Below are 23,049 nucleotides of genomic sequence, written 5' to 3'. Positions count from 1 at the left end.
TTTGGCGTTCTTAATACAGGCACTTCAACCTGTGATGTAATCTCCAATCTGCCCAAATCATCATTTTTAATGTCCTTAATCCTGTGTATTTGTTTTCAGTTTAAAAATTGGGTGATTAAAGATGAAGATAACAATCTTGTGTTGTTTTTTGAAGGTAACATTTTGAGCTATAGAGTTATTAAAGGGACAGTCTAGTCAAAATTTAACTTTCATTATTCAGATAGGGAATGTCATTTTAAACAACTTTCCAGTTTCCTTTTATCATCAAATTCACTTTGTTCTTTTGGTATTCTTAGTTGAAAGCTAAACCTAGATAGGCTCATATGCTAATTTCTAGTCCCTTGAAGGCCGCCTTTTATATGAATGCATTTCACAGTTTTTCACAGAAAGAGGGCATCAGTTCACGTGTCCCATATAGATTACATTGTGTACACACCCGTGAAGTTATTTATGAGGGCACTGAATGGCTAAAATGCAAGTCTGTCAAAAGAACTAAAATAAGGGTGCAAGACACAAGAGTGAGTGCTGGGTTTTTTGTGTCTTGTGTTAATGTTTGTAATGCTCCCCTGCGGACCTGACACCCAGGTTGCTCGGGGGTTAACTGCCTGGGTTGCTAGGAACTTTGCAGCTGTCTGTCAGGGTTCAGGGCTGTGGAGTTAACAGTGGCTTAGGATGTGTACCCAGTCCAGTCTGTGAGTGCGGTCCATTCCTGTGTTTTTTAAAATAAGGGTGCAGTCTGCAGAGTCTTAGATACAAGGTAATCACAGAATTAAAAATTATATTAATATAACTGTGTTGGTTATGCAAAACTGGGATTATCTATCTTTTTAAACAATAGAATTCTGAAATACAGAGTGCAGAATTATTAGGCAAATGAGTATTTTGACCACATCATCCTCTTTATGCATGTTGTCTTACTCCAAGCTGTATAGGCTCGAAAGCCTACTACCAATTAAGCATATTAGGTGATGTGCATCTCTGTAATGAGAAGGGGTGTGGTCTAATGACATCAACACCCTATATTAGGTGTGCATAATTATTAGGCAACTTCCTTTCCTTTGGCAAAATGGGTCAAAAGAAGGACTTGACAGGCTCAGAAAAGTCAAAAATAGTGAGATATCTTGCAGAGGGATGCAGCACTCTTAAAATTGCAAAGCTTCTGAAGCGTGATCATCGAACAATCAAGCGTTTCATTCAAAATAGTCAACAGGGTCGCAAGAAGCGTGGGGAAAAACCAAGGCGCAAAATAACTGCCCATGAACTGAGAAAAGTGAAGCGTGCAGCTGCCAAGATGCCACTTGCCACCAGTTTGGCCATATTTCAGAGCTGCAACATCACTGGAGTGCCCAAAAGCACAAGGTGTGCAATACTCAGAGACATGGCCAAGGTAAGAAAGGCTGAAAGACGACCACCAATGAACAAGACACACAAGCTGAAACGTCAAGACTGGGCCAAGAAATATCTCAAGACTGATTTTTCTAAGGTTTTATGGACTGATGAAATGAGAGTGAGTCTTGATGGGCCAGATGGATGGGCCTGGATTGGTAAAGGGCAGAGAGCTCCAGTCCGACTCAGACGCCAGCAAGGTGGAGGTGGAGTACTGGTTTGGGCTGGTATCATCAAAGATGAGCTTGTGGGGCCTTTTCGGGTTGAGGATGGAGTCAAGCTCAACTCCCAGTCCTACTGCCAGTTTCTGGAAGACACCTTCTTCAAGCAGTGGTACAGAAAGAAGTCTGCATCCTTCAAGAAAAACATGATTTTCATGCAGGACAATGCTCCATCACACGCGTCCAAGTACTCCACAGCGTGGCTGGCAAGAAAGGGTATAAAAGAAGAAAATCTAATGACATGGCCTCCTTGTTCACCTGATCTGAACCCCATTGAGAACCTGTGATCCATCATCAAATGTGAGATTTACAAGGAGGGAAAACAGTACACCTCTCTGAACAGTGTCTGGGAGGCTGTGGTTGCTGCTGCACGCAATGTTGATGGTGAACAGATCAAAACACTGACAGAATCCATGGATGGCAGGCTTTTGAGTGTCCTTGCAAAGAAAGGTGGCTATATTGGTCACTGATTTGTTTTTGTTTTGTTTTTGAATGTCAGAAATGTATATTTGTGAATGTTGAGATGTTATATTGGTTTCACTGGTAAAAATAAATAATTGAAATGGGTATATATTTGTTTTTTGTTAAGTTGCCTAATAATTATGCACAGTAATAGTCACCTGCACACACAGATATCCCCCTAAAATAGCTAAAACTAAAAACAAACTAAAAACTACTTCCAAAAATATTCAGCTTTGATATTAATGAGTTTTTTTGGTTCATTGAGAACATGGTTGTTGTTCAATAATAAAATTAATCCTCAAAAATACAACTTGCCTAATAATTCTGCACTCCCTGTAGACTGTCCCTTTAACTTCAGAAGTATGGTAATCATTAGAAAAACATTAATACCAGCCAAGGTTCAGAAATTGTTGTCTGCCAAAGTCAATTGCATCATTGTGATTGATTAACCCTTAAACTGGATTACTGCAAACGTTAAAGAACAATGCTGTTATGTATACTCATACAGTGAAAAAGGGAAACAGAATAAGGCCTCTAGTTATCATGGTCTGGCGAACCTGATCCAACACTGCGGATCAGGTCCACCACACCTCGCTGAATACGACGAGCAATACGCTCACTGTATTCAGCATTGCACCAGCAGCTCACAAGAGCTGCTGGTGCAACGCTGCCCCCACTGCAGACTCGCGGCCAATCAGCCGCCAGCAGGGGGGTGTCAATCAACCCGATCGTACTCGATCGGGTTGATTTCCTGCGATGTGTGGCCGCCTGCTCAGAGCGGGCGGACAGGTTATGGAGCAGCGGTCTTGATACATATGCCCCTAAGTGTTTAATCTATGAGCACTTAAAGGAACACACATTAATGCAAATGCTTCTAGTAAAAGCTATTATTGTTTTTAGTTTGAACTTTTACTGTTTATATGCAGGTGATGCATATCTAAATATGCTTCATACATTAACATTTTAAACAGCTTGTCTGCTTAGAGAACTGGCGGGGGCTTGTTTCTTGTTAAGTTAAGTCATGCCCAACACAATAGAATACACTGCTGGCTCTCTGTTTAAAATACTGGCGTATAAATCATATTTAGATATTCTCCATGTGCACATGCACAGTAAAAGCTCTCAATTAAAACAGTGATAGCTTTTATAAGATACATTTTTGTCTGTAATGTCCCTTTAATTGTGCTCTACGATTGTTGTTTATTGGTGAAGTTAGCATGGTGCAAACTGCAAAGTCACGGGAATAGTCTGAAATATGAAACCCATGCAAAAAGCTATGCAAAAGCCTTGGCTCAGCCCTTCTAATGGACTGGAATAGAACCCAATGTCATATTTTATATGTGACATCAGGTTCAGGCTGAATTAATCGAATTTAGAAGAATGCAAACGTGGAAGAATTTAAAGTAATTACCTAATTATTTCTGAGTGGGCATTTAAGAGCAATATGGATCACAGAGGTCCCTTAAAGCTAAGTTAAATAGCGTTTTGTGTTGCAGAACATTCCTGGTCAGAATTTTCACATCCACCGGTCACATTTGCATTCTTTCACCCATCTCTGTCCTTTCTTCAAACTGACATTTACACAAATGAACAGAATTATTCTCAACATGCCCTCTCCATTATTACTGTCCTGTGCCAAACATTAAAAACTAGTTTTATGTTCTTTTTTTTATATCACACCAGTACAAATGATTAATGCTTTATGCAAATTGTGATCATATAAATTGATGATCATTTTACATCTTTGATAAAAAATTATAACCGCTTGATTACCATCTCATATAAAATACAATGCTCTGCAGAATTATGTAACAGCTTTTTTTCCCTGGATTTTATGCTAATGTTACAGTGAGGGTTTTTTTGTTGCAAATGCAGAGAATCTTTGTGGTCAAATGTTTGCATCTGAACTGCAGAACTACAAATACTAAGGTAAAACTGGAAAACATAACTGCAGAAAACACTTTTCTACATTGCAGCGACTACTTTTATATTTAAGATTACCAAACTATTGGTGGAACTTATAATTGTCATTAAGAACAAAGCATTGTTAAAATAAAACTGACATATGACATTGCAAGACCATGTAAAAATAAAAAATATTGGGCTAGATTACAAGTGGAGCAGCATTTAGCGCTTCCACTTGAGCGCTAATTGCGCTAGAAGTAAACTCGTGCTCGTTGGGTTGTGCTGGTATTATGAGTTGAAAGTAAAGAGTTATTGCTCTCGCGCTAACCTGAGGAGCACAAACAGCTTACTTCTAGCGCAATTAGACTGACACGCAAACGATAACTTATTCCCTATAGAAGACAATGGAGAATAACAAACAAAAACAAAAACCTAACACCCGACTCGACATGCGCAAACACAATCATATATTCGCCTATCTGCGTACCCAATCACATATACCTAACTGCAAAGGGCTCCAATGCTTTTTATATATATATATATATATATATATATATATATATATATATATATATATATATATAGAAAGATAGATAGATAGATAGATAGATAGATATACAGTATATACTGTATATATGTATATATACAGTATATATATATATATATATATATATATATATATATATATATGTTTATATGTGTATATATGTCTGTAACTACATATATACACATAAAGATTATTATTATTATCGGTTATTTGTAGAGCGCCAACAGATTCTGCAGCGCTATTAACAAAGGCGGAGTACAACGAAACAGTTATAGGGATCAAATGGGTAGAGGGCCCTGCCAAGAGTTGCACTGTTGTAGTCAGCTCTTGAGAAGGTGATCAACAAACAGCTGGACTCTTAAGCTTACATGCTAAGGGGGTTCAGGGGATAGCAATGGAGGAGAGGAACTGGTATAAAGAAAGGTTAGTGTAGGTTGTATGCATATTTAGGGAGCACTTAAAGCTTTTAAAACTAGGGGAGAGTCTTGTGGAGCGAGGCAGAGAGTTCAACAGGATGGGAGCCAGTCTGGAGAAGTCCTGTAAATGGGAGTGTGAGGAGGTGACAAGAGAGGAGGAGAGTAGGAGGTCATGAGCAGAGCGAAGGGGACGGGAGGGAGAGTATCTGGAGACAAGGTCTGAGATATAGGGGGGTGCAGTGCAGTTGAGGGCTTGGTATGTCAGAGTGAGAATTTTGTGTTTGATCCTAGAGGCAAGAGGAAGCCAGTGAAGAGATTGGCAGAGAGGTGCAGCAGATGAAGAGCGACGTGTAAGGAAGATGAGTCTGGCAGAGGCATTCATTAAGGATTGTAAAGGAACTAGGCGGTAGGTGGGGAGACCAGAGAGGACAGAGTTGCAGTAATTGAGGCGGGAGAGGATGAGAGAGTGGATTAAAATCTTAGTTGTGTCTTGTGTAAGGAAGTGTCTAATTTTAGAGATGTTTTTAAGGTGGAAGCGGCAGGCTTTAGCCAAAGACTGAATGTGAGGAGTGAAAAAAAGATCTGAGTCAAATGTGACCCCGAGACATCGGGCATGCGGGGTAGGGGTAATGATGGAGTTGTCAACAGTTATAGAGAGATTGGGGGTGGAGAGTTTAGAAGAAGGGGGGAAAATAAGGAGCTCAGTTTTGGAGAGATTTAGCTTGAGGTAGTGAGAGGACATCCAGTTGGAGATGTGAGAAAGACAGTTAGTGACACGGGTTAGCAAGGAAGGAGAAAGGTCTGGTGCAGAGAAGTAGATTTGGGTGTCATCAGCATACAAATGATATTGTAAACCGTGGGACTTTATTAGGGAACCTAGTGATGACGTGTAGATTGAGAAGAGAAGGGGACAGAGGACAAAGCCTTGCGGTACTCCGACAGAAAGTGGTGACTGGGCAGAGGAGGCCCCAGAGAAGGCTACACTAAAGGTATGGTTTGGCAGGTAGGAAGAGAGCCACGAGAGGGCTGTGTCACATATGCCGAAGGATTGGAGGGTTTGGAGCAAGAGAGGGTGATCAACAGTGTCAAAGGCTGCGGGCATATCAAGGAGAATAAGCAGAGAGAAGTGGCCTTTTGATTTTGCTGTAAGTAGGTCATTGGTAACCTCAACAATTGCTGTTTCTGTGGAGTGATGGGGACGAAATCCAGATTGCAATGGGTCAAGGAGGGAGTTTATTATAAGGAAATGGGATAGGCATGCATAAGCTAGTTTTTCGAGAAGCTTTGATGCAAGAGGGAGGAGGGAAATAGGGCGGTAGTTGGATGGGGAGGTAGGATCAAGGGAAAGTTTTTTCAGGATAGATGTGACCAGTGTAAAGATACATAAATATATAGGTATACATTTATAGACAAATATAAATATATACTAATATGGGGTGTGTCTAAGCCGCAGCCATGATCAGTCATGAAAATCAATAGCTCCATGTATACTTTAATTAATATATAGATGATCTTATCAGCTCACTCTCATCCTGTAATATGCAGTTCAATACCTGGAGCCAAACAGTACCATTCTTTCCATTTTCCCGCGACCAGAAGTTCCTGACAGGGTGAGACTAAAGACTGCGGCCTATTCCGCACTTACATCAAACCCCCCCCACGGACAGAATCTAAGCCGGGTGAAGCGGTTATCGTCTGTTATATTTCTGACACTATCATTCTCTGACCCCTGTGCAACAGAAACCCGGAGTGATTGCTAAGAGGTAATTGGCAAACATAAGAACATATTAACCCATAATGGAGTCAGAGATCATGGCTTTCTTTCAGCAGCTGTCCTCCAAAATGGATTACCACTATACCTCCCTCAGATCATGCATGAAAGCAGAGCAGTCAGATGAGATCACAGCTCGTAGAGCAAATGAGGAGTCGGCCCTGGGTGTCCTGGCGATGCGGCCGGTCAAAGGGGTGCCTATAATAGACTCTGAACTGAAGCGCTGGAGTGGGAGCTCAGTGTTGGAATTCATATACTCCGTGATCCAATCTGTGATGATGCCGCTATTCCGGAGCCTGATTCTACACCTGAGAGCCGTTGAATCTCCTCCACAGGCCTGGTGCTCAATAGCCGCTCACTCTCAGAGGAACTGTGGTTTGTTGTCACACGCAAGGGGAATAGGCTAGCAAAGTCAAGGGACATTAAGCTGCCGGGGCATGAATGAGATCTCCAGCCTGCAATTTCACGTACCCATTTCAAATAAAGACTTGTTGCTCCCCTGCAGCCCTACCGACCTCAGTCTAGCATGGAGCTAGAAACCTCCAGTTAGAGTACAGTTTATCTCTCAGTAACCTTTTGCCATCGCATCAAACATTTAATATACTGGAACTATTAGATAGAATCTTTTATTTTGTTATTTATCTTCAGTGACAATGCCTATGATTCTTAAATATGCAGCTGAAAGTTTGGACATCCAGAATAATTAGTGGGTATACAATAGACATATATCCCTAGCACTTAAAGTTGTTATAGTAAGTGCACATAACCTACCTACAACCTATCCCTTGGAGAAACTCATGGATACTGGTCATTTCACTCCCCACTCTAGCTCTAAAATATATTTCACATACAGTACACTGCAGCCTTCCACCACAGCTAGTGGTGTCTACAGATCCCATCACAGCAGGGATCCTGTTTATTTTTCTCAGCAAGCTTATTATCCTCAGCACCTTTCCATATATACTCAGTGGAATAGCTCCTTAGACCTACTCCCTGATTTATGTAGCTCCACTATATTGCTGAAATGCCACCAGTGAATCTACTTCCAGCTTATGTGAGGTAAAAGACCCTGTCTTTTCCTATGTGGTTCATATAGTTGCCATTCCTCACCCTCTTAAGCAACAATACAATATTAGCTCCTTTAAAATTTCTGTTCACAGGAATCTTATGATAACCATGTTCTAAGTCTCATAAATAATCCCTTCCCTCCCCAATTTAGAGCAGCTCTTGCCTGCTGATTTCTCCCAATTTACATTATCCTACTACATCAGTTGCTAGGTCCAAGAGGGACCATTTCATTTGAGAATGTCCCCTTATTTTGTATTTTATCTCCAGTTAGACCGAAAAGTGGTCTTATAGCATTCATGGGGAGTACCATTTTATCTGATTTATAACAAAACAAAACAAAAAAAAGGGGGGGTTCATTATGGTATACCCAATTATATTGCTAACATACCAATTAGCTTAGGTTTTCAATGTCTGATTTCTATGTTATCTGGTGGATGTGGGAAAGGATTATTATATATCTCCTCAAGTCATTGGCACCTATTTATGAAAGTCTGGCAGACCAAATCCGACAGTGCGGATCAGGTCCGTCAGACCTCGCTGAATACGGCGAGCAATACGCTCATCGTATTCAGCATTGCACCAGCAGCTCACAAGAGCTGCTGGTGCAATGACGCCCCCTGCAGACTCACGGCCATACTCGATCGGGTTGATTTCCGGCGATGTCTGTCCGTCTGCTCAGAGCAGGCGGACAGGTTATGGAGCAGCGCTCTTTGTGACCGCTGCTTCATAACTGCTGTTTCTGACGAGCCTGCAGGCTCGCCAGAAACACGGGCATCAAGCTCCATACGGAGCTTGATAAATATGCCCCACTGTATTTGCTCATATCACATATATATCATGAAAATGGATTATGGCTGTAGAGCGCTTTCATAGTGATGAGGAAGCCCTTCGTTTGCCACTCACCCTTAAAAGCTGGACTGACAATGTGGATGTATAAGCCTGTTCTTTATGTATATGGGTATATATACTGTTTGTACATTATCAAAACCTCAATTAAAAAATGTAAAAAAAATATATATGTATATACTAATATATATACATACATACATATACATATTTAGACTTGTCTCATGTATATGTGTGTATCTCTATGTTAAAGTCCTTTGTCTGTCTTTTTTACAAACACCTGAGATCTTATATCTTTGAGCCCTTATAACTTTTGAGTGAATTTTTTTTTATGATTAGATGGTGTTATTATGAGTGCAAATGTACTTTGTAATATATTTTTGATGTGTTGTGTGATACTTTTTATTTTTGCAAAACAGTTAACCACAGCTCTGAGATCACGTTTTTGATTCTAGCATAAATAGTGATTGCACTCAACTTGTAACATGAGCACAATTTAACCTGTCTGCAAACAATCGCAAAAACCCTTGTGCAAATGTTTGTGCGCCACTTGTACTCTAGCCCATTCTCTTTTATATTGATTGTTTTCTAAATTAACATAATTGATTAACCAAATTTTGCTACTATTGTTATAATTACACAGGCAGAGGTTTTGACATCAACTGTATCTGAAGTTAATGTTTGACATAAACTGTATCTGAGGTTAGTGTTTGTAACAGTATTCAGTATTTTGGTCAGATCTGCCCATCCTGTAAATGAGATTTCTATGAAATTGAATCAATATAAAATATATATTATATAAATACAATATTTATAATATATAGAAAATTAGAAACAACTTCCAACATTTAAATGTGTTAATCAAAGACGAATGTATTAATCACCTTAATCACAAAATTAATGGATTATATAATTGCAACTTTTGTAGAAATCTTTTGGTTAGAGCTTGGTATTTGGTTTAATACATTGTGCCCTTCTCTGCCTTGCTCTACTGACCAGCCAGATTTCTGCATTGGTCGGTCTCATGAATTCTTGCATTTATTGCTTCTAAAAATGGAAATGACGACACATTTCCCATCTGCCTATTAATTTATAAAGATGTCTGGTATACAGATTTTTATATAATGTAATAAATTACAATATCCCATATGTTCATTAGTGTAATTTTGCACAAAGCTCAGAGAGAATTGTAGACAACTACAGCTATAATTCTAAAATCTTCAAAACTCTTAACCTTTCTTATTGGAATTCATGCTGAGTTTGTTCCTAAATATAAATTGCTGTTACATGAACAGATATACTTGGAGAAATTAAATGGAAGTAATGAAGGTGTTAAAGGGACATTAAAGTCATAATTAAATATTCACGATGCAGACAGAGCATACAATTTTGAACAACATTCCAATTTACTTCTATTATTTAATTTGCTTCCTTCTCTTGTTATCCTTTGCTGATTCTAGCTGCTGATTGGTGGCTGTATGTGTATATATATATATATATATATATATATATATATGTCTATTGTCATTGGCTCACTCCATGTATTCAGTTAGAAACCAGTAGTGCATTGCTGCTCCTTCAACAAATGATACCAAGAGGATGAAGCAAATTTAATAATAGAAGTAAACTGGAAAGTTTTTTTAAAATGGTATGTTCTACCTAAATCATAAGTAAACCCATAAATAAAATTTTGGGTTTCATGTCCCTTTAAGATATGAAATACTCATTACTCAAATCTTCTTATCCATTATTAATTCAAGCCAATTAGATGATAGTTATTTCAGTGGCCTGGATTTTGTAAGAATGCGGATGTCAGCTATAAGAAGTATTTGGTAAAAGAAAAAATGATGACATTCTTAGTCACTCTAAGGGCCTGATGATCTAAAGGTCTCTGGGCTGGCGAGATTATTAAAGAATGCTCGCCAGTACTTCTATTTCCCTGGTGGAATGATCTAAAGCCACTTTATACCCTGAAAACAGGGTGTCATATTAAATATGCAGAGCGTAAATGGTAATTTTAGTACACTGGATGTGCAAAAAACACACAGAAACTCATACTTATAAATACAAAATGCAAAGTGTAATTGTTGTTTTTTTGTAAATTAGGCTGAACTTGGGTGTTCCATGGGCGTATATGAAAATGTCTCTCTAATCCCATCGTAATTCTGTAAAATTTTTCGCACTGCAGATCTCACAGTTTTTTTCTCGCCAACTAAAAGATGGGAAGCTTTTCTCAAAACAATGTAAATACTTATAACTACTAATAAAAAAACACATGAGCTATGAAAATGTAGGCGAATGTGATATGCTATACTCAGAAAGCAGCGTAATATGATTTACATTGTCTGCAGGATTTAATTTTGAAAGTGCGCCCCCTGCTCACTGCTAACTTCACTCTAAGGAGCGAAGTGTCCCTTTCCAGTGAGCTCCATTACTTTCAAATAGGAGCCACTCGCAGGGACTTCCTCCTTTTAACGATCATTCCACCAGGGCAGTCCCTGCGGGAGTCAGTGAGAAAAACTAGGTTTGATCTGGCTAGGCTTAGATCATCGAGCCCTAAAACTCAAGGGACTAGATTACAAGTGAGGCGCAAAGGTTTTGTGCTAGCGATATCGTGTTTCCGCGAGCCTTTTTGATTCCACTAATATTGAAAGTTGGGCTAAATTGCGATTGCCTAGCTCAATCGCCCATTATGCTTTAATCCTTTCCACGATCTCAGAGCTGTGTTTAACTATTTTTCAAAACTAAAAAGTTTCACAAAACACTTCAAAAATACATATAAAAGTACACTTACACTAATAATAACACTGTCTAATAATTTGTTTTGTTTTTTTGTTTTTTTTAAAAAGTTATAAGGGCTCAAAGATATCAGATCTCAGATGTTAGGAAAAAAAAGGTAGCCAAATAGCTTTAACATTAAGACACATACATATACATTGCTAAAGATGTACTTGTATGTATGTATATGTCTATATACATATGTACATATATATTAATGTATTTATATGTGTATGTATATATGTATTTACAGTCATATGACATATAAAAACATTAATATATATGTACACATATATAGGCATTATAGCTTTTTGCTATTAAACAGATACAAAAATGATAAAACATATTTATTCACTATTCATATTTAATATAGATTTTAGCTATGTATTTACTGTAAATATTTCACATTTACTAATGCGAATATGCTATGTTGTATGCTCAATGTGTGTTAGTTTTTTCAACAATTCATTTTTCCCTCCATTGACTTCTATATGGAATGTGAAAAGGCGATGGAGTTTACGCAATCTTGGGTGTTAGTTTTTTTTCTTCATTGATCTTTATGGGGGAATGCATGCACACGCACATGGAAAATTGTTTGTTTCCTTGCGCTATTTGGGTTAACACAAGCGCAAAATACTTTTTTTTGAACTTGTAATACGAATGCAACACAGCAAGCGCAAAATGAAAATCCAAGCTGAGTTTTCGCTTACGCAAAAAAAAAAAAAATACTGCGTCACTTGTAATCTAGCCCAAGATGTGAAAGGTTTCCCTTTGAAAAGCAATAGGATCCTGCTTTTAAGATCTCACAAAATAGTAAGAACAAACTATCTGGCAAGGCTGAAACAATAGCTACATTTTACAACATAACAGATTGCATTTTCGTGGAATGGAAAAGGCTTGAGATCTATTCTCATTCTGTCACAATGAAGAATTATTTATATTTAGTAATATTACAAAGTTTTTGGCTGAATGAGGTGAAAAGCTCTCAGGAATCCTCAGGAACCTTAGCTATGGGATGTGAGATACAATATGACTAAATGATCTTGTGATATGACTTCTCCACAATATAGACAAAATATACATTTCACCTTATAAATTATTTCAAAGTATAAGATGCTTTGAATTTAAATTATTGGCCTCTCCCATTTTTTCATGTTTTAAACTAATAGACTCTTTTCTTTTTATATTTGTTTCAAAAGTTTTATACATGTATAAACATATAACAGTTTTCTATTACCATAAACATTGTGATCTTTTCTATTTAGTATATCATGGGATAGTTTAATATGGTGAAACCTAGAAAAGGTAAAGGTATCTGTAAGATGAACATACAATAAAAACTATAGATTAGCCACTATAGGACCTTGAGAATTATCAAATATCAGCCATGGAAAATTTGTATGGCAACTGCATGCTAACTCCCAAGTAATAGAAACAACTAGTACATAATAATGACCATATTCTAGGAGCTCTGCAATTATTTTCCCATAGTGCTCCCACTGACCCTTTTGTAAAGTGAAATCTAAAAGTAGTTGTACACTTTCTTTTATTTACTTTTAGGTAGACAAAATGTGGTTGATCAAACTAAAATGATCCACTGCATTGAGTAAAGTGCATCGCAATTTAAGCCTTACCTGACACTCTCTTGATCCCATAGGGCAATTTACAACAAATCACCAACTCCTCCACTGTAAATAAACCTAATTACACTATCTCGATGTATCTTACCATAATCAACCCTAACATCTCTATTAGTAAATGTATCCTACAGCATTGACCAGGTGCCCCCCAATGCAAATAATCATAATCATGACCTTCATCAAAAACATTTAACTTTAAAGGGACAGTGTACACAAATTTTCATATAACTGCATGTAATAGACACTACTATAAAGAATAAGATGCACAGATACTGATATAAAAATTCAGTATAAAACTGTTTAAAAACTTACTTAGAAGCTCTTAGTTTAGCTCTGTTAAAAAGGTAGCTGGAGGGGCTATGGCCTAAGATGGCTGCTAAACTGGGAGCTCTGCAAAGAAAAATTGCAATCCGCCTTGTAATTCAGATTTTGCTTGTCCATCCAAAAAGAATTTAATCTTTATGAAGTGCATAATGTCCTGCTGGATTGGACTACATCTATATTAAGAGAAAAGAAGCTTTCCAGACTGGGCCGCGGAGATCTCTTGGCGGCCTGAAAAGGAAGAGAACTCAGCACCCCCCCCCGGGGAACCGGGGTAAGCAGAGTAAATAGTGTGTCTCTGCATTTACTTATATCTACTTCACCCTGTAATATGGCCTGCATTATGGGGGAGATTTCTATTATCATAAGAGACCTGCTCCTCGACCTCGAGCACAAGCTTTGCAGCAGACTAGATCGCCTTGCGGCCCGCATGGAGTATGTACATGCCGAGACAGCAGCGTCTAAGCCGGAGGTGGTGACAGGGATGGATTTTTATAACCCAGGAGAAACCTCACAGACTTATGTGGCCCAGCTTCATGTGGCGAGAGCTATGCCGTGTCCACTACCGATGACCTGTGTGAGACCCATACCTTATCCCTTGGCCCCGGCTCTGGGGGACGCGGCCGGCCCCCTGGAGAAGGCCTCAGATAGTTTGGATGTCGGTGAAGAGGTCCGCATGGAGGCAGCTGCAAGGCACTCTGAGAAGGAGTCCGAAGAGCGGATGACGGTGACCCCTCATTGCATAGCTGATTCCCAGGAGGGGCGGAACTTGCCTATCACGTTTTTTCTCCGGCTGTGCTCGGTGGGGGATACCGGAATCTCTCTGGATGCAACCGGAATAATAAGGGCCAGTCGTGGACAAAGGGGGATCCAGATAGCCCTGGTCCAATTTCAAGGTATTCTGTGGTGTGTGGTGGGGCATTGTGGACCTCCACCGAACAGATTGGGACCTCAAAGATTCTTCAAAGCCGGCATCGGCTAGAGCTATCCCCCTCACTATTAGGCTTGGAAATAGGTGTACTTTTGTAAGTGCGGCTGGCACGAACAACTGACAGTTTAAAATTTGCCTGCTCCGATTCTATACATAAACGTAAGAGACATGTGTCTATGTACTTTTATTTTCTATATGTTTCCCAACTAGAAAGTGCTGCAGGTATTTGATTTGGGTACTATGCAATTAGAACAGCGTGGGGATGTGTGTTACGGGTATGTACTAGTGCTACTTGCATATGTTTTTGTGACCATTATTGTTCCGCCCTGCATATTGCTCATTCTCTGTTTGCATGCATGTACCTCCGCAACTAAAATTTGTTGTATTAGGATGGTTGGCCGCACCATATTGCTATACCTGCACAATGCATTTTATGTTTTGAATTTCTGCGCCTAATGGCAGGGGTCCAAAAGTGGCCTGTGTGTGTTAAGTTTATATATATGTGCCACTACATTATATACTCAGTTTATCTAAACGCCCCATATAGGGCTATATATATATTGTTGAGACAGTATAATAGAAAGAAATAATAGTTATAGGAGGGCTGTAGGTCTCAAGAATAGTTCCTGTTTCACAGAGGGGGCTTTTAGTTTTAGTTTAACAGTTCTCCCCATTCCTTTATAAGGCTACTATCTATGTAGAGGTTAGATTTATACCTTTTCTGCTGTTACTTGCATGTAGAGGCTAACTAGGATTCAAGGGTGGACCTGTCACCTAAATAAACCTCCCACATTTTAAATAGCTAATATCAAGGGTCCAAGAGTGACCTTAGTAAGCTTAGGTACACGCCCTCTGAATTTATATACTCTTGTAAAGATTGTTGTGTAAGCACATAGGTAACCTGCAGGTTTGCCTCATAGCAAAAATAAAAACCTACAATTAAATGAAACAAGAAGTAATGTAGCCAGTGAAGGGAGGAAGTATTGAACACGCCTAATTGTATGAAACATTTACCGTATGCCTTTCTGTCCTAATTTGTACTTAATATGTTTTGTACTGCTTGGTTGACTTTAATTGATCTTAAGTCCATGACGTGGACACATAATGACCTACCTTTTCTATTCCAAAGTTATTACAAGAAAGTTAGGTCTCATATCTATTACTTATTGAGTTATTGTGGATTTGTCCAAGTTAAAATGTATATATATATATATAAAAAGAGGTGCTGCTCATGGCTTAATATATTTCCCTCTAGTGAGGAGTAACTGTTATTTATAGTTTCTAGGACATGCCTATGTATTAATTGTAAGAGTCTGAATATATGCTTGTAGGCGTGTTGCCATGATAAATGTAGATTTTGTCTTTGTATGTCCTTGTTACCTCAATAAAAAGTATTTGAAAAAAAAAAAAGGTAGCTGGAAAGCCTACTGCAAGTGGGAAATAAGACACTCCCCCTCCCCCTTCTTTTGCATATGAAAAGACCCTTTACACAAATAGGAGCAAGCTGGAGTAGGTAGCTGACGGTATTCTCATAAAACAGTGGGGCTTGGTTTGGAGTCTGAAAATCAGAGCAATGTTAAAAATAAGCAAAACTATTCTTTTTTTTAAAAAAAAAAAACTTTATGGGATATATAAACAGATCATCTACAAAACATTTATGCAAAGAAAAAAATGACTGCATAATGTCCCTTTAATATATGATCCCCATTATATCCCAACTGAGATATCCACATGTTTCAACCCCTATCTGTAAACACTCCTGATTCAATTTAGGGGGGTGTTACCAACATCATGTAAGGGGGTATTTGTAGTGAGGGGAGCCATATAGGGAAATGTTTATATTTAAGGCATTTTTCAATAAGAAGACTGGGATTGTTATACTAGGGGAAGTGGATCAATTCACCCATTAAGATTATGGTAAGGTGAGAAAGAAATGAGATGAATTACTGTTTGGAAGGACTGGGCCAGCCATTGGGGGATGTCACAGAGTTAATTGTCACGCGTCTGATAAGCAGAGTTTAGAGTTAAACTACAGTGCAGAGATTGGAAAACTCAGGGAGAATTAAGCAAATTTGATAATAGAAGTACAATTGAAAGTTGTTTAAAATTGTATCTTTTATCTGGATCATGAAAGAAAATGTCATGTCTCTTTATTGGGTAATAACGCTGGTACCTATATAATATTTGCAGCTGTGTTATAATATTCAATTAGAAACCCCTGGTGCCTTGCATAGTAATCATCCGATAGTACCCAATACTAGGTTGTGAGTTAGGTATAGCGCACTCTCACTACATTATTGGGGTTCAAGTATTATCAAGTTACTAAAATCGATGATCAATGACAAATAATCTGCTTTCAGTAAATGTTGAGCAAAATATTTCAACTTGCATTGGTGCTAGCCCCATGTTCTCCATTTCATGTTATATTCATTTCTATCTATAATTAGCATTTGACTTTTTAAGATTAATTTTCAAATAGTTTGAATCACACACAATATTGCAGAGAAAACTAAGTTTACCTTACTGAGGTTTATGCAACATGACAAGAACAGCTACATAGCGTAGAGCAAAGTAAGTATCTGAACTCACTACTGCAAAAAAACAATCTCTGAATGTTTGGTTGCCTCTGAGTTAGGGAGAAAAAATGTCAACTTCTAAAGGAAAATACCTTAGTAGTGGTGGCTTTTAAGTAGTTAGGAAGTTGTGAGGTAGTCCTTGCTTTGTTTCCTAACACATTGTTGCCCATGGTACAGAAAGCCAGAGTTGGTTACTCTGTTCTTTCTTTTTCTACAGGTCTCTATAAGGAGTATGTGTCCTTTTACGCATTGAACTGTCTTCCTGCTGGACAGCTAAACTGCAGGTAAGTGCTTTTGTCTTCTAGGTCTTGGAGACTTGCACTTCAGAAGAATATGTCATATGCAGTAGATGGGGACATTTTTAAAATCCTTTATGCAGGATTTTCTTTGGCAGTGGGTAGGCACATTGTGTATGTGGAGACTAGGGGTTAATCTTCCCTTTATTGGGACATTTTTCCTCTTTGGGCTAATTTTGTTGAGATACTTTATTAGTATGTGTGTGGCTTATGTTTTATACAGGGATTTATGCATAAACTTACAATTTGGCAGTTGGTTTTCTTTGCTTGCTTAGCTAGAACAGGCTAACTGACAGACTGCTCAAGCGTTTATGTAAAATAAACTCTGCCAGTTATGTGACTTCTTTCTGTTGTCAGATATTCATTGAATTTCAGTCTCTTCAGTGACCATCCTACGAACTAGATAAGTTTATACTGTTAGGTAAGGTCGGGCAGACTTGCTGGGCCAATGGCTCTTATCTGCCGTCAATATCTATGTTTCTATGTTTCTATGATTGTTTTAGAGACTTCTGGCAGACAAATTGTGTATAAGTGTTACGGTAAGGCACCTTAGCCTGTCTGAGGTGTAGGGGGCCTGATTAGTTTATCATTTTAAATAATTTTTGCATACCCTTAAGCGGCTGTGGTATTAAAAAATCTTAAAGTGACAGTGTATTTTAAAAAAAATTCTACAATTTGGGGAATATTTTATGTAGTATTATGGACATGGACCAAGACTCTGTGTCTTTTAACAAATGCTTGTTATGCCTTGAGGCACAAATTGTTTTGCCTATGCAATTCTGTGCTGCATGCTTAGCTAGACCACTTCAATTTAAAGATAAATTGTTGCCCTCTGAACCCAATGTCTCTCAAGATGATGCTGTTTAGGCAAGTCACAGCTTTCTCCTCAAACGTCCCAAGCCTCTATGGCATCACATACAGTGCCCTGCAGTTCCTCTCAGCCTCCTGGAGGAGTTTATTTGCCTGCAGATTTTGCTGCACAGGTATCTTCTGGGTTATCTGTGGCATTATCTGCTTTTCCTATGCTGGGAAAAAGCAAGAGGAAAATTAGACATTCAGATAGTAAGGTATCTGTTCCACCTACTGCTAAGCAGGTTGCCCTCCCTCATAAGTCTGATGAAGAGGATACGTTGGTAGCCTCTGAAGGTGAAATCTCAGATTCAGACAGTATTATTCCTTCATCTTATACTGAAGAAGTAAACTTCAGATTTAAGCCTGAAGACGTTTGTGTACAGTTAAAGGAGGTATTGGCTACTTTGTATGACTCTGATACTTCTGTCATTGTCACCCCTAAGAAGTCTAGTAAACTTAATAAATACTATGATGTTCCTTCCTCTGTGGAAGTTTTTCCTGTCCCAGACCGTGTGACGGAGATTATTTCACAGGAATGGGAGAAGCCAGGGATTCCTTTCTCCCCGTCTCCTGTATTTAAAAAGATGTTTCCTGTTGCTGACTCCATTAAAGATTCTTGGCACATGGTGCCTAAAGTAGAAGGGGCTATTTCTACTCTGGCTAAGAGTCTATAGAGGGCCTATAGAGGAAAGCTGCTCCTTTAAGGATCACATTGACAAAAAGCTGGAAGCTTATTTGAAGAAAATGTATGTTCATCAAGGTCTTCAATGGCAACCTGCAGTTTGTATTGCAACAGTAGCAAGTGCGGCATCTTATTGGTGCGACTCCTTGTCTGAATCAATTTTAGTAGAGACTCCGTTGGAGGAGATACAAGATAGGATTAAGGCTCTCAAACTAGCCAATTCCTTTATTTCAGATGCTAACATGCAAGTAATTATACTGGGAGCCAAGATACCTGTCTTCTCTGTCCTAGCCCATAGGGCATTGTGGCTAAAATCTTGGTCAGCTGATGTTACCTCTAATTCCAAGCTTCTGGCTTGGTCTGGCAGAAATAATTTCTGATATTACGGGTGGAAAAGGGTCTTTTCTATTGCAAAACAAGAAAAACAAACTCCAAGGACGCACCACACTTTTGTATTGAAATAGAAGTTTAAAATACTGAAATAATACATACATATGTATACACAAATACACATACATACACATATATAAAAATACTGTATATACATGCACACACACACACCTGCACACATATATATATATATATATATATATATATATATTTATATATATATATATATATATATATACAGTAATATATACAGTATATATACACATACATATACACATTTGAACCCTTCCCAGTCCAGCACCTGATAATACTTTTAAATCCCTTTTAAAACATTTTTTTTCAATAATAAACATTGATTTTACATTTAATATGTATAAATATGAGTGAAGTACTTTATTTTAATGTAATGTGCATATGTTTTGTTATGCATATTTTCAAGCCTGAGCACTTTACTTCAGGGGCTCAATTTACTATTGTGTGGACGGCATGATACAATGTAGCGTATCATGTCCACCGCATATCGATAAATGCAGACAGCATATGCTGTCGGCATTTATCATTGCACCAGCAGTACTGGCGAACTGCTGGTGCAATACCGCCCCCTGCATATTTGCGGCCAATCGTCCGCTAGCAGGGGGTGTCAATAAACCCAATCGTATTCTCTACTGGGAGCTAGCTAAATGCACTTGGTTAGCCAATAAAAACGAGTCAAAAATGTGCAGTCACCAATCAGCAACTCCTGAGTCTACCTAGGTGTCCTTTTCAACAAAGGATATCACAAGAACAAAACAAATGATATAACAGAAGTAAACTGAAAAATTGTTTAAAATTATATACTCTATCTAAACCATGAAAGAAAAATATTGTGTGTCAAGTCCCTTTAAGGATAATAAAATAACATTGCAATGTACTTCATTGTTTATTTTGCAGCAAAATACCTCTGTTTATACAAAGGGGCTGAACGCCCCGGGGGAAAAACAGGGATTAGTTCTTTGAAGAAACATCAGCTGTCAATCAATTAGACAATATGGCAGGCGGGAGAGATGCGCTTATCGGCGGATCAGTAAAAATGTAAAAATGTAAGAAAATAAATAAATATCAAACATTTCATGAATTAAACTCAGGCTAATTTTTAAAAGTCTATACAATGCTGTGAGGCATCCGTGTTAACTTGACATTCACTTTAAGATCACTGCCACTTAGCCTTGATCAACAGGTATGATTGACAAGCCCTGCTCTCACACAATTGATTGTGTGAGAGCATGGTGCACGGCTGCCCAAGCAATTGTTTACGCAATGATTACTTTGGCAGCAAATGCTACCCTCTTGCGGCAATGCTGGGCAGACACTGTTCCCAGGCAGTTAACTTGTCCTTCCGGATTTTGATAAATGTAGGACACAGCCTCATTGCTCAGCTCCTGCTGATTACAAAAAGTCAAAAAGGGCAAATAGGGGGCCCTGTTACAGCCTTTGAACTGGGGCCCAGTAAAAAATGTAAAAATATTCTTATTTTTTGGAATTCTGGTGTCAAATTGTACCCATGCAATATACTGTATCTGGGATCTGTTCATGTCATGCATTTACAACAAATTGATCATTACTGGGTTTTAAAAATGGAAAGAATTTGAGTTTAAAGACCTCCATGAAAACCCATTGAAGTCTGAAGGATTACAATAATGTACAGAATATATAGGGGGAATGGTAGCTTCTGAGTCCCTTTTTATAGAAATATAATATGAAATTGAAAGTTAATAAACTTTAAAATACTAACATATTTAGATGATACATTTAAATAAAAACATAAAGGCATTTTAGTATTGTGAGTAATGTGAGTAAATTGCATTATGTTGCCCTCTGCTGACAATCACTTTAGATAAATAAACACAACAACACTTAATTGTCACATTACAGAAACAAATCTAAAAACAATTAAAACAACACAGGTAGGATGATCTGAACAGCAATCAATTAAATATTTAAGATGTAACGTTTGCTCTTAAAGGGATGCTGAACCCAATTTGTTTTCTTTCATGATTCAGATAGAGCAGGCAATTTAAAGCAACTTTCTATTTTACTCCTATTATCATTCTTTGTTCGTTCTCTTGGTATCTTTATTTGAAAAAACAAGAATGTAAGCTCAAAAGCCAGCCCATTTCTTTCCTAAGATATGGAGAGTCCACAACGTCATCAATTACTAGTGGGAATATCACTCCTGATCAGTAGGAGGAGGTAAAGAGCACCACATCAAAGCTGTTAAGTGTCACTCCCCTGCCCATAATCCCCAGTCATTCTCTTCACCTCTGTCAATGGAGGAGGTGAAGTTTGGTGTCTGAAGAAAATTTGATTCCTTTCGCTACAAGCAAAATTTTGGGGTATAGCTGTAGTCCATGTCAATCTCTGCAGTAGAGTAGTGGTGGCTTTAAAGCAGTTAGAAAGTTGTGAGGTAGTCCTTGCTGGGTTTTCGAACATATTTACTGCCCATGGTATAGAAAGCCAGAGTAGGTTTACTATTTTCTTTCTTCTTCCACAGGTCTCTGTAAGGAGTATGTGTCCTTTCACGGCTTGTGAGCTGTTTATCTGCCGGACAGCTGGATTTGCAGGGAGGTGCTTTTTGTCTTTTAGGTCTGGGAGACGTTGCACTTAAGAAAATTCTCTGCATTTTTTTGGGGACATTTATAATCCTTAGTAAGTATTTCATTTTGGCAGCATGCAGGAGCGTTATGTGTATGTGACTAGAGACTGGGTTAATCCTTCTTATTGTCAGAATATACCAGGGTTATAATACAATTTAGTTGTTATTATTCTTTAAACAACATCCAATTAAAATGTATATACGAAACAATTGAAATTTATATTTATTCCTAAATTCTTGAGATTAGTTAAATTTATAAACACATTGAAACATATTTATATAGAAAAGAGACTAGATTTTGAATCGACTATACAAGCTTATGCTGTTATAATATTCTTTACAAAGATCATAAACGATATACCTTTAAAATTAACTTTACTCACAATGAATCACATTAAAATACCACAATAAAATACCAGCGTATAGACTGTTAGCTTAACAGTGTTTAGTTAAACAGTATAACAAAAATACTTTAACATCCAATTGATATGAAAATTTATCTGAGCTGAAATAACCTCTTATTTAGCCACCATAAAATAAGTTTTAAAATATATCACAATAGCTACAAATAACTTAATACACCAGAGAAATTTAACTGCAATAATAAGCCTGACTTAAAGATATAAAATACAAAAAACCTTTATTTAGCAAACAAGAATATCTAGCATTAAATATGACTACTTCTAATTTACAAAGGACTATGGATATAACTTAAAATATAAAGTGCCCTCTTAAATCACCAGCTTTAATTAAACTATAGCTATAGAATACCTTTGATTTAAAATAAAAGCATGAAGGGGGGCGAAGCCTACAGCTGTAGCGGCAGGACATGTCTTGTGGGAGCTCCTGGATAGAGTTTTATGAGATATTTTATTGTTTTCCATCAAAAAAGTATATCACTCTGTGATCAGAGACCAGTAGACTGCTATAGGATATAAGAAATTGCTAATCCTGGGGGATTAACATTTCTGCCTAGGCTCTGCAGTTAGGCAACGTGGCTGTTGCATTCATATGGTGTCTGACAGTTCATGGGGCCGGGGCTATCGCATATTCCCCCCCCCCCCCCAGGTGACTGGGGTTATGGGCAGTACTATTTACTGCTACTACTGCAAATCACGCATACAACTACCAGGTAATATGAGGGCGTCTAGAAATGCCATTACTGCACAGGACGTGCAACGTATACTACATGAACATTTTTTGAGCCTCTCTAAGATTATGAATGAAGCCTGGAACAACACTTTAGCATGCCAGGGGTCAGACACAGCTCCCACTGACAGCGGAGCGGTAACCTCGGATACTGTAAAGAGTACTGCAGGGAACGTAATA

The sequence above is a fragment of the Bombina bombina genome, chromosome 1 (assembly GCF_027579735.1).
Source record: "Bombina bombina isolate aBomBom1 chromosome 1, aBomBom1.pri, whole genome shotgun sequence".
In the NCBI taxonomy this organism is placed as follows: domain Eukaryota; kingdom Metazoa; phylum Chordata; class Amphibia; order Anura; family Bombinatoridae; genus Bombina; species Bombina bombina.
The sequence above is the reverse complement of the archived record's forward strand: the minus strand, read 5'-3'. Positions refer to the sequence as shown.